General features: G+C 37.3%; 1 protein-coding gene across 5 annotated transcripts in view; it reads right to left on the minus strand.

Moving 5' to 3' along the window:
• KIDINS220 (kinase D interacting substrate 220) overlaps positions 1-10,326 on the minus strand; it is a 176,562-nt gene extending 166,236 nt beyond the window's left edge. For all 5 annotated transcript variants that reach the window (XM_051976080.1, XM_051976081.1, XM_051976079.1 and 2 more), the window contains exon 1: positions 10,202-10,326. The gene's annotated coding sequence lies outside the window, so the exon portion shown is untranslated. The remainder of the gene's footprint in view (positions 1-10,201) is intronic.
• Positions 10,327-12,107: the final 1,781 nt, after the last annotated feature.

The following is a 12,107-nucleotide window of genomic DNA, read 5'->3' on the forward strand; positions in this document are numbered from 1 at the left end:
ACAAATAAAGTCAGATCTAAACAATTGGAAAAATATCAAATGCTCTTGGATAGATCAAGCGAATATAATAAAGATGACAATACTAACTAAACTAATCTATTTATTTAGTGCTATACTAATCAAACTCCCAAGAAACTATTTTACTGACTAGAAAAAATAGCAACAAAATTCATCTGGAAGAATAAAAGGTCAAGAATCTCAAGGGAACAATTAGGCTGACTATACTTAGGAGAACAGATTCATTCTATTATTTGGCTAATACTCAAAGCTTTTCCAGAATGATAGAATCTGCTAGAATTTATGTTCTATTGACTTAGTCTTTGATAACCCAGTCTCACCTGGATGACATAATATTACATATATATTGTTCTATGTTTTAGGAACATAAAAAAGCTTATTATAATGCTTTATTGTGTCAGTAAGATGACACTGGGTTTTTGAAGGCTAAATCCAGTGGAAACTAAGTTCTAGAGGGTTCTTCCAAGCCAGAAAGGCTTTGAATAAGGCACAAGTGAACAAATAAGTCTGTTTTCTTTTGGCCAACCTCCTTACACGCAGAAAGGGTTGACTACTAATAGAATTGGCATCTTGGTGATAAATTATTTGGCCATGGCAAACCAAAAAACAAAGAAAATTATAAAATAGATCTTAGATCCTTCTGCTCCTTCAGAGAGAGTGATAAAAGAACAAATGGTGATAAGAAGCACAAATTTTTTTAGATGGTCTATAAACTTTAATTTGACTGTAGGCTCACTAGGAGGCAGTGTTTAGAGTACCAGTCCTATAATCAAGAAGACTCATCATCCTGAGCTCAAATCTGGCCTCAGACACTAGCTCTGTGACTCTAGGCAAATCACAATCTTATTTACCTCAGTTTCTTCAATATGTGAAATGAGCTTGAAAAGAAAATGGCTAATCCCTCCAGTATCTTTGACAAGAAAACCCCAAAGGAGTCACAAAGAGTTGGACACGACTTAAAATGAAAGAACAAGTAACTCAAAATGTGAGGTACTTGTCCAAAGACAAACAGTCATAATATTGGAGGAAGTGAATCATATTGATCTTGGCATTTTTGCTATATACAAAAAAACAAGAAGAAAGCTGGAACTAAAGGAAAGAAGGACATGTGGATTCCTTGAAGAGGCAAAAATATTTTAGTGTACCTCCAAAAGACAACAAATATTAAGGCTTTCTGGTGATGGTGGTTGTTTGCCCTTCATTCTCCAAGAGAACCATGATATTAGGGAGGTAATGCCATGTCAGGGAGATGATGCCATGACATTCAGGTGAAGTGAGAGAGGACTGTGCAAGTTACCTGCCTCACTTTCCCCTCCAAAGTCATCTAGGTCCAGTGGCCGAGATATAGATCAGGATGATAGGAGATGACCCCAGATTTAGTGGGAAATCTTGGCCTTTTAAAGACAAGGTTTTTAATTAAAGTTTTGGGTTGACTCAGGCAATGCCCAATCAGTAATTAAAGCGAGGGAAGAAAATAAGGCTTTTTAATACCACATACTGAAGTACTGATGATTAATATTTGAAGGAAAAAAATAAGAATGATATAAAGAGACAAGAATAGTAACTGTATGAGAACACATTCATAACTACAGAAGGAGGCACAAATGGACAGTGAGGCAGGGGTAGAGTGGACCAAGGTCAGAGTATGCTGGATTGCTTTTGCTGTAGTTGTTCAGTCTTTCTGTCATGTCGTGATCCTGCAGACCATATACAGGTCCCAGAGGTTTTCTTGGCAAGGATACCAGATTGGTTTCCCATTTCCTTCTGCAGCTCATTTTACAGATGAGGAACTAAGATAAATGGGGTTAAGCTATATGCCCAAGGTCAAACAGCTAGTGTCAGGGCCCATATTTGAACTCAGGTCATTCTGATGCCAGAGCAGATAATCTATCCACTGAGCTACTTAGCTGCCTCTGCATTGTCTTTAGGGAACCACAAGGCTCTTTTAATGACCCAAATCTCTTTCCAGAAAAAAAGACACATTTTTTTTTTTTTTTAAATAGCAGCATTCTACCAGGGATGCTACATGGCAGCAAAATGTGACATACAACATTCTCCAAAGAAATTAAACTGAATCTCACTCAAAAGACAATGGGGAAACACTTGTTGAAGTAGAGTAGGTAGAACATATAACCACTGGGAAACTTCTAAGAATTATCTTAGAGTCAACAAGAAGGTACTATGGAGAGAAGTCAGTGCCAAAGGCACTTAGTAGCTGTATGACCTTGGGCAAGTCAACGAACTTCTGTCTGCTTAAGTTTCCTCAACTGTAAACTGAGAAAAATAATAGTATCAATCTCCCAAGATTGCTGTGAAAGTGCTTTGCAAATCTTAAAAGTGATAGATACTGTTATTATCATTTTAGAAAATATGTCTTTAAGGAAATACATGATAGGAAGATAAGAGATGGTCATGTTGCAGCAAGAGAAAATAAGACTGATCCTTTGTGAAGAACTGATGGGAGAACAGAAAGAAAAGTTTCATAGGATGGACAAATATATAGACTGTGATCTACATCAATCAAATCGAAATCACATATCCATTTGAATACTAAGTACTTACATAGACCATTCTTACAAAGACAGAGGTAAGAAAGTAGTCCTATGGATCACTTGTAACAAAAGCTTTATGAATTTTCTTAACTAATGGAAATAAAAAAGTAAAGTTTTTTTACACAGGCTACAGGGTCTCTTCTGTTATCATGGAGAGTAATAAGGTCAGGGCCAACAAGGTTCTAGCTTAAGATGTTTCAGGAAAAACTGGGAAACAAATACAGAGTCAAACTAAGTACAATTGAGATCTCTCTGACTAATTCAATTCCCTTATTTGGCTTTTATTGAGAATCATATAATTTTACAGCTGGAAGGAACCACAAAGGCCAATTAAGTCAACTCATGCTCAAAAAAAGGAATCACCATTACCACATATCCAACAAGTCTCCAAACAGTGTTAAGATTCCCAATTTTGACTCTACATCTTTAGATACTACAGTTTGTTTATAAACCTTGTAGAAAAGAAAATAGATTTAGACTTCCCCCCCTTCTCTTCCTTCCCCTCCCCCACATTCACCTCACTAAATGTGCTTATTAGATATAACAAACTCAACATTGAAGCTTTAAGCAATAAGCTTGAAGCCTCCTCTTTTTTGCAATAAATTCATTACAAAATTTAAAATCCTATACTTTGCTATTCATTCCCCTCCAGAACCATGATATTCAAAAATGAAAAAAAAAAATTTTTTATTACAGTGTTTGTGTTTTTTAAATTAACTCTTTAATATTATCTTCCTTCCCGGCAAAACATCATAGAGAAATGCCATTATGCTGCAAGACTGAATTTACCTGATGTTCACATTTCATTTAGTATCCCCTTTCTCTTTGACTAAATGACAGGACTATGGACCCATGTAATTAGAAAAATACTACTGAAAAAAATTTTTTTGAGAATAGGTCATATTAGCTACATTAACTACAAAGAATATGTGGAGAAAAATGCTATCTACATCCACAGAAAGAACTGATAATGATTTTACATATGTATATACATATATATACACACACACACATAACAGTTACATATATATATTTGCGTCTAATGATAACCATCTCTAGGGCATGAAGGGAAGGAAAAAAACAAAAAAGAATTTCACATAACTTTATTATAAAGATTAAAATGAATAGCAAGTTGTACATAGTAATTTTACAGTTTCATACTGTACAATCATTTTTGACATATTCTTACAGAAATTCTTATATCCCATAAATTAAAATTTAATTTTTTTTTTAAATTAGAGAGGGGGTTCAACACAGTTTTTTCTCTCCATTTCTTACCAACCTCACTACTTTGGGACTTCTCTGAAATTCTCCAACACACCCTTGTCTCAGGGACCTTTTGTGCCAACCTTCTTTTAAGCTTTTGTGTATGTTATTGTTTTCTCATATTATTTCCATAAGCAGGCCCTATCTTTGCTTTTATTTATATTTCTATTCATAGCAGTTAGCACAATGCCTAACACAAAGAATGAGCCTAATTAATGTTTACTAACTGACTAAAATAAAAATGAACTAAGTTTAACTTTTTTATAAGGCTGAAGCAAAAATCTTTGGTAAGAAAATAAACAAGGGCTCAAGCTTTTTAATAGCCTCATATGCTTATATACCGTTCAATTCTACCAAGCACTATTCTTGTCATAGCTTTGTAAATATGTACAAATATCATTATCTTCCTTTCATAGATGAGACTATCGAAGAAGTAACTAAAGTCACACAGCTAAAAAGTCTCAAAGGGGAACTGAACTCCTGATTCTAGGTCCAACATACTTAAACTGGTGATTTTGTGAAGCTCTGTCTCATTTAAATCCAATTCACTCACAAGGTAAGGAATCACCTTCATGATGGCATTGGTCCTCTTAAAGAACAAAGGAAAAACAATGAAGCCATTCACTATGTCCATTACATGCCAGACTAGGGGATATCTATTTGTTTTTCATTCAACAGAGAATGCAGAAATATGTGTTATATGAAGTAGATTACTTTTGGCCTCAATTACATTTACTGATTCAAATCTGCCAACATACAATCTAACATGTACAATTATAGAGGTACACAAATGCTTAAATTCTATTTGGCTTCTAATTAACATGTACTGGCTAGTTATATATGAATTTTTATGGCTAAAAATCTCAAAGACATTAATTTGGCCAAAAGACCACATACTATCTACCTAGTACTTAGGCAATCATAAGATCATTTTTAGGTAGAAGAATCTCAAAAGTTATGCAGTTTACCACTTCATTTAACAAGAGGAAAGTGAATCCAGGAAAATGAAATTACTGGTCCATAGTTTTATAGACTGTCAATCAGTAGTAGAGTCAGAATTCAAACCCAACTCCTCTGACTAAATAAACAATTATTTTATCTCTGAACTATTTTTTTGAAAAAGGAATTTCCATCTATACAATACCATGACATACCTTCACTTCTATATGTCTCCCCAAAATTTTTTTTCAAACTCTGCAATGGTGCCAGTCAAATTAGTACACATAAGCTGACGAGTAAATATTTTTACTAAATTGAAATACTAGGTTCTTTTTTACTTAGGTTCTTTATAACATATTTGAATAAACATCTAGCTAATGCTAGGATGAACAAGCTTGTACATAGGATCCATAGATTAAGAAATGAAATGAATCTCAGAAGTCATCAAATAATAAAAATAGCTAATTAGCATTAATGTTGTGCTTACTATGCACTAGACCCTGTGCAAAATGCTTTACTATTATTATCTCATTTGATCCTCATGAAAACCCTGCAAAGTAGGTACTCTTATTATTCCCATTTTACCTATGAGGAAACTGAGATAAACAGCAATTAAATGAGGATCACAGAGCTTAAAGTAAGTGCCTAAGGCTGTATTTGAAGTCAAGTCATCCCAACTCCAGGCTCTGTGCTCAGCCACTGTGTCATCAGCTGCTCTTAAATCAGGCTATTCATTTTCTCACACAGCAACATACTTCTTATAATTATACATGAAACAACTGAGGTTCTGGGAGATCACATGACCTGCTCAAAGTCAAAGAGCAGTAATTGGCAGAGCCAGAGAGAACCTTTATAGTAGAACACACACAGAATTTATCAGTTTTATCAGTAAATAAAATACTTAAGAAGTATTATTATTTCAATTTTTCAAGGTTTTTTCATGATTTTATGATGTCCTCACTTGGAATTATGTTGTTCCATTTTTTTTTCTCTAACAGAATTGTCAAGAAACACTTTTTATCACGTCCTGCCATAGGGACAGTAAATTGTACTGAAAGACAAACATTTTACACTAGTTATTATCCAATGATCTAAATGTATTAACATATTTTAAAATAACTTACATTGCTATTGAATATTGATCACCATTTTCATAATAGTTCATAAAGACAAGAAAAGACAAATTTAATTCAATCAACATTAGTAAGTAACTACTATGTATATGGCACAGATCTTTTTTTTAAAAAAGTACTCCAATAGTTGTTTGTTTCTTTCTGGCTTTCTTAAAAGGGACTTGAGGGAAAAAAGGGAGAAAATTCAGAATTGAAACTAAAATAAAATAAATTTGAAAAAAAGATTGTTTGAATTCTTAAAATGCATAAGATGATTATAATATTGGCACCTGCCTCAAAGAAAGAAAGAAAGAAAGAAAGAAAGAAAGAAAGAAAGAAAGAAAGAAAGAAAGAAAGAAAGAAAGAAAGAAATTTAGGGATTAGACAAGAAAGAAAGGAGAGTGTCCATTGTAAACATGGGCAAGAAGGATAAGAGGGAGGGATCTAACCAAAGGTACAGAAGAGGGAAATAAAATAGCAAGCAAGTATCAGGAAAAATCAACAGTGAATTTTTCTAGTAAGAATTATGTGAAAGAAATTTAATATAAAATAAAGCTAAATAGGAAAATGAAATGCTTCAATATTATAGTTTCCAAAGCATTTTCATACATATTATCTCACTGATACCATAAGCCTTTAGGCAGGGCAGACATTATGATATCCAAATTTTTAAAGTGAAGAAACTAGTTTGAGACATTAAGTATTGTCCAAAATTCCACAATAGTTAGATAAGAAAGAAGCTGAGTCTTTTGGCTCCTACTTTGGGGGGTTTTCCACACAGTTTCCTCAAATACTGATTTTTTCTGAACCAAGAGGGCATTTTCTGTAAATTATAAACTACTTATCTGAATGGACCTGAGACCAGAAGAATTAACTAATGAGTCTTTAGAGTGCACTGCTTCCTACTCTTGTTAGTCCATTTACTGTTCCTATACAAGAGAGTGGCACTAAATCACTAAGATAGTGTCACTAAAATTCTTCTCAAGAACTAAGTGCTGTAACAAAGACATAATTTAGTTAAAAACCAAATGCATTATGGGGGAAAAAAAACCTAGAAGCAATAATGTATTACTCATCTACCAAGGTGGCCGTTAAGAATCAGAATTAATGAATAAAAACATCTTTTGTGACCCTAATGGACTTATATTAATGTTATTAACATTCATTTTTTTTTAAAGATGCCTTTGAAAGTTTGATTTCATGACACTTCACTGTTTATAAATTTGTGTTCAAAAGCTGAAAAGGGTCTGAGATATCATCTAGTCCAAATGTTTTTAATCTGAGGTCCATGAAGTTGTTTTTCAAATATTTTAATACATATGTCCATATAATTGGTTCCCTTTCTAGTCTTTTGTAGTTTATTTTATATACTTAAAAACATTATTCTTCTCAGAATAGCCTAAGTGCCAAAGAGGTCCAAGACACACACAAAAAAGATTTAAAAAAAAAAAAAACTAATCTTGATATAATAGACCTTCATTTTACAATTTACAATTTACATTCTTTTTTCTTCTGAAGGTTGAAGGCTTGTAAGAGAGAATTTTTTTTTTTCCCTTAAAATTCACCACACAAAGAAATCCAAGAAAATACTTATTGCCTGGCTTGGAAGACATTAAAGATGACTGCCACAAAGGGGCAGTCTGGTGTAGCAGTAAGAATTTTGGATTCAGAGTCCAAAAGTCTAAGATTTAAATTATGAATTTGAGAGATGCTAAATAAGTTACGTCAATCTCATTGTCATTTAAAACAGTGCTTCATCCACGGGTGCATTGAAGCTAGCTTACCAGTTCAAATTGATTGTTAAATTTTCAGTGTGAGCATTTACATCTCAGAAATTAATTGCTACAAATCAGGGCTTGATCTATTATTAGATTATAGGTACTTTTTTTTTCCTTGAGAGCCAAATGTTAAACATTTACCAGAAATGCCTCTGACTTCATTTTTCTGAGCCTTAGTGAAAGGAGGCAATTGGATGACATCAATCCTTTTTCTAGTTCTAAATTCTATGATTTGAACTTCCAGATTTTGAAATTAGTTAAATGTCATCAAGTTCAACTTTCTCTGCATATATACACATATCTATGGCTACATAAACACATACGCACAAACTATTTAGCCAACATTTAAAAATTTGTGTCACAAAACTGTCAAGAGGAAGATCATATAGTACAAGGCCATTGGGTTCTCAGGGATGTATGTGTGTAAAGAGAAATTTAGTGCCTTAAGATTTTGAAGTATCTTGTATGCAGGATCACTTTCCATTTGGGGTTTTCTTGGCAGGAATAATAGACTGGTTTGCTCTCCAGCCCAGATGAGGAAACAGACAAAAGCTAAGTGATTAGTCCAGGGTCACACAGCTAGTCCACGTTTTAGGCCATATTGACCTCATGAAGATGAATCTTCTGGACTTGGAAGCTAGTGCTCTATCCACTGTGCCACCCATCTGACCCTATGCATTATCATACAATCCCAAATTGAGTACAGTAGCCTGTACAATGAAAAGGACAAATGACTTGAGATCAAAAAACCTATTGGATTCGGTCTCTGACATTTGTTGGCCATGGTCATTATTTGTCTCAGGCTCAGATTCTTCACCTACAAAACAGGCAAGATAAACTTGCATTGTGCTTTATAGAATGTTAGATTTATTATCTATGCACGTTTTGAAAACAAAAAAGCTTTAATGATTTTTTTTAAAATTTAGATTTAGAGAGGGAAAGCACTTTAGAAACCACACAGTCTAACCCCCTCATTTTACATTTGAGGAAACAAAGATTTAGATTAAATAACTTGCTCAAGGTCGCACAGAACAATAAGTGGCAGAGGCTGGATCTTAAAATAAAATGAAGCGGGAAAAGTCCTAAAGGAAAAGGCTTCAGAAGCAAGCAAAATTATCAGGAGTTAAAGAATCCAGAAGAGATTTCCCGTTCCTTTAATCATCAAAGCTCTCAGTAATCAGAAGTAATCCACCTGGCAGGATCGGAAGTTGAGAAAAATCCCTACAGCTGCCGCAGCCCCACCCTGACATTCACAAGCACCTTTTGTTTATCAAGCTCGCCGGAGCAAAGGTAAAGACGACCCAGGCGACCTAGGTCCAGGATCCTGAGGAAGGTCTAAGAAAATACAAAACTTGTGTTTGGGGGACAGACTAAGCACACATACCCATGCCTGCATCTATTTTCTTACTGTTGGATGCATAAATGCACATCTATACACATACATTTCTTCCGTCACTCAGACATTTTCATAGGCTCAGAATATTCAGCTGGAAAGAACGCTCGGGGCTCATTCGGTTCAATTTCCTCATTTCAAAGAGGAAAATGTAACACTATTGATACTCGCTCCCTCTGTGAACCACACTTCTCCGCTAGCTCACCACATAGTGCTCTCTCCTTTATGAACACAGATACCCACCCCACCCGCTCTCTCCTCTGAACACATACACACATCAGCGCGCCCACCCCCACCCCCTCAGAGCTAGCTCACTCCTCTGTGAAAATACACACAAACACACACACACACGGCTAGATTACTCGGGTGAACATACCCACACGCCGTTCTCTCCTTTATGAACATCGGCACACACCCCATTAGCTCTTTTCTCTGTGAACACACACACCTCCTCGCTCCCACCCTGTGCTCACGCGTACACACCGCTTGCTCTTTCCCCAGTGAAAACACATACACACACACACCTGGCTAGTGCTCCAGTGAACACACCCACACACCGTTCTCTCCTTTATGAACACACACACTTCAGCACTTTCCTCGGGGAACGAACACACACACACACACACACACACATACACACACACCTACACCCACCTAGCTAGTTCCTCTTCTGGAAACACACACACACACCGTCTCGTTCCATCTTGTTTACAATAAACACACACACACACCGCTATCTCACTCAGGTAAACACCCATACCCCGCTTATTCCCTCCTCTGTGAACACATACACACACACACACACACACACACACACACACACACACACACACACCTGGCTAGTACTCCAGTGAACACACCCACACACCGTTCTCTCCTTTCTGAACACACACACTTCAGCACCTTCCTCGGGGAACGAACACACACACACACACACACACACACACACACACACACACCGCTGTCTCGCTCCGGTATACACCCGTAACCCGTTTATTCCCTCCTCTATGAACACACACACACACCCCCTCCCAGACAGCCCCGGCGCCAGCGTCGGCCGCCCTTCCCCGCTCTCCACAAAGCCACTGCCACCGCCCTACAGGACGAACGTCCAGCTTCCCATCCCCGGCGCCTATCGCTCACCGTCTAGAAGCCCCTCTGGGCCCTCTTTCGGGCCCCCGCAGAGGAGCCCTCTTTAGAGTTGGCGCTGTCAGACAAAAAAGAAGGGGACTCCGAGCCGCTGTCTACGGCTTAGACCGAGCGGCCATTTTCCTCTTCTCCCTCAAACTGACAGATCACGTGGCCGCCTCTGGTGGAAAAAGGAGGAGCCTCGGAGGAGGGAGCGAGGGAAAGGGGGGGGGGGGGGGGCATTAAGAGAAGGGAGGAGGGAGCAGGAAGAAGGGAAAGGTGAAAGGGAAGGAAAGCAAAAAAAAAAAAAAAAAAAAAAAAAAAGGAAAGGAAAGGGAGAGGACGAAAGAAAGGGGAAGGAGAAGCAAGGACATATAAGTCACCAAATCAGAGCTCTTCCCAGATGTGAGGGGAAGTGGCTTTGGGCTAGTGCAGAGGCTGGAGGCCTAACTCTTGACATTGATCTTGCTGACTTCTCTGGCTTCTTTTAATCATTTGACTCATCTGCATAATTATGGAATCGAGAATGCCCCAAATTGGACTATCCTAGGCAGTGGTAAACCACCTAACCTTTGCATTTTTCAAGTAGATATTGGATGACCCCGTGTAAGAGTTGCAGTAGACGAGATGACTGACCAGGTGTGTCTTAAAATATATGATTTTTATGATTCTTTGCAATTAAAGGTAACGAACATTAAGGGCCTACTAGGAGTGAGGCACTGATGCTAGAAGAATAAAAACTATAGTCAGTTCTTCTAGGGATTTAAAATCCGAGAGAAGGGAGAAAAGTAAATATAAAACAAAACAGTATGCCTTTCCATAAATAGGAATACACAGTGATCAAACATAAGGAAAACCCAGGGAGTATATGGGATACATATGGGGAAATACAACTATGCAGAGGTGCAATTCACACCCTTGCACCAAGGTCTTGCATTTGTTGAGGTTTTTGCACTGCTTTCTCGCGGCCTACTCACTCTGGGCAGGTGGGTGCCTTTCATATAGCATCCTGCCTCCCTCTCTCTCCAGGACTCCTTTCAAATCCAAAGATCGTAATACTTCTGGTCTCATAAACTATGATCTCACCCCACCACTCTGGGCTTCCTCCCTTCAGCGTGGCCCTGCTAGTGTCCAGTCTTCTAGGAACATCACATAATAGAATAATTACTCTCTTTATGCTGATAATTCTTAAATCTATTTTTCCTGTTCCTTTCTGCTAACTTCCAATTTTACATCTCCTTTCTGAAATCTTGAGTAGATGTCCAAAGACACCTTAAACTCAGTATGTCCAAAACAGAACTCATTATCTTTCTCCTTCCCTATTAGTGTGGAGGGCAATGCCATCTTCTCAGCACTTCAAGGACATCAAGAATTCCTCACTCTCACCCAACTTCTACATCCAAGCTATTGCTATCTGTTTCACCTTTGCAACATCTTCCAAATATTCCCCTTCTCTTTTCTGACACTGCTTCCATTCTAATGTAGGCCTCCTCATCTCACACCTTAATTAGGGTCATAGCCTATTGGTGGATCTTTCTACCTCAATCCTTTTCCCCCTTCCAATCCATCCCTCATACAGCCACTAAAGTGATTTTCCTAAAGCATAGGTCCAGTTGTCCCAACACAATAAACTCCACTGGCTACTTTTTGCCTCCAGGAGCAAATACAAAATATGCTGTTTGGTATTCAAAAGTCCTTCATAATTAAGGCTCCTCCTGCTTTTCTGGTCTTCTTATATTGTAGTCCTCAACTTGCACTCGTATTTCCTGTGACATTTACACTGATCATTGCACAAACACTCCATCTTTTAGTTCTGGGCATTCTCTTTGGATAGCCCCCGTGCCTACAATGTTTCCTTTTTCCTCTCAGACTGTTGACCTTTCTGGCTTCCTTTAAGTCCCAATTAAAATCCCACTTTCTA

The sequence above is a fragment of the Antechinus flavipes genome, chromosome 2 (genome assembly GCF_016432865.1).
Source record: "Antechinus flavipes isolate AdamAnt ecotype Samford, QLD, Australia chromosome 2, AdamAnt_v2, whole genome shotgun sequence".
Lineage (NCBI taxonomy): Eukaryota > Metazoa > Chordata > Mammalia > Dasyuromorphia > Dasyuridae > Antechinus > Antechinus flavipes.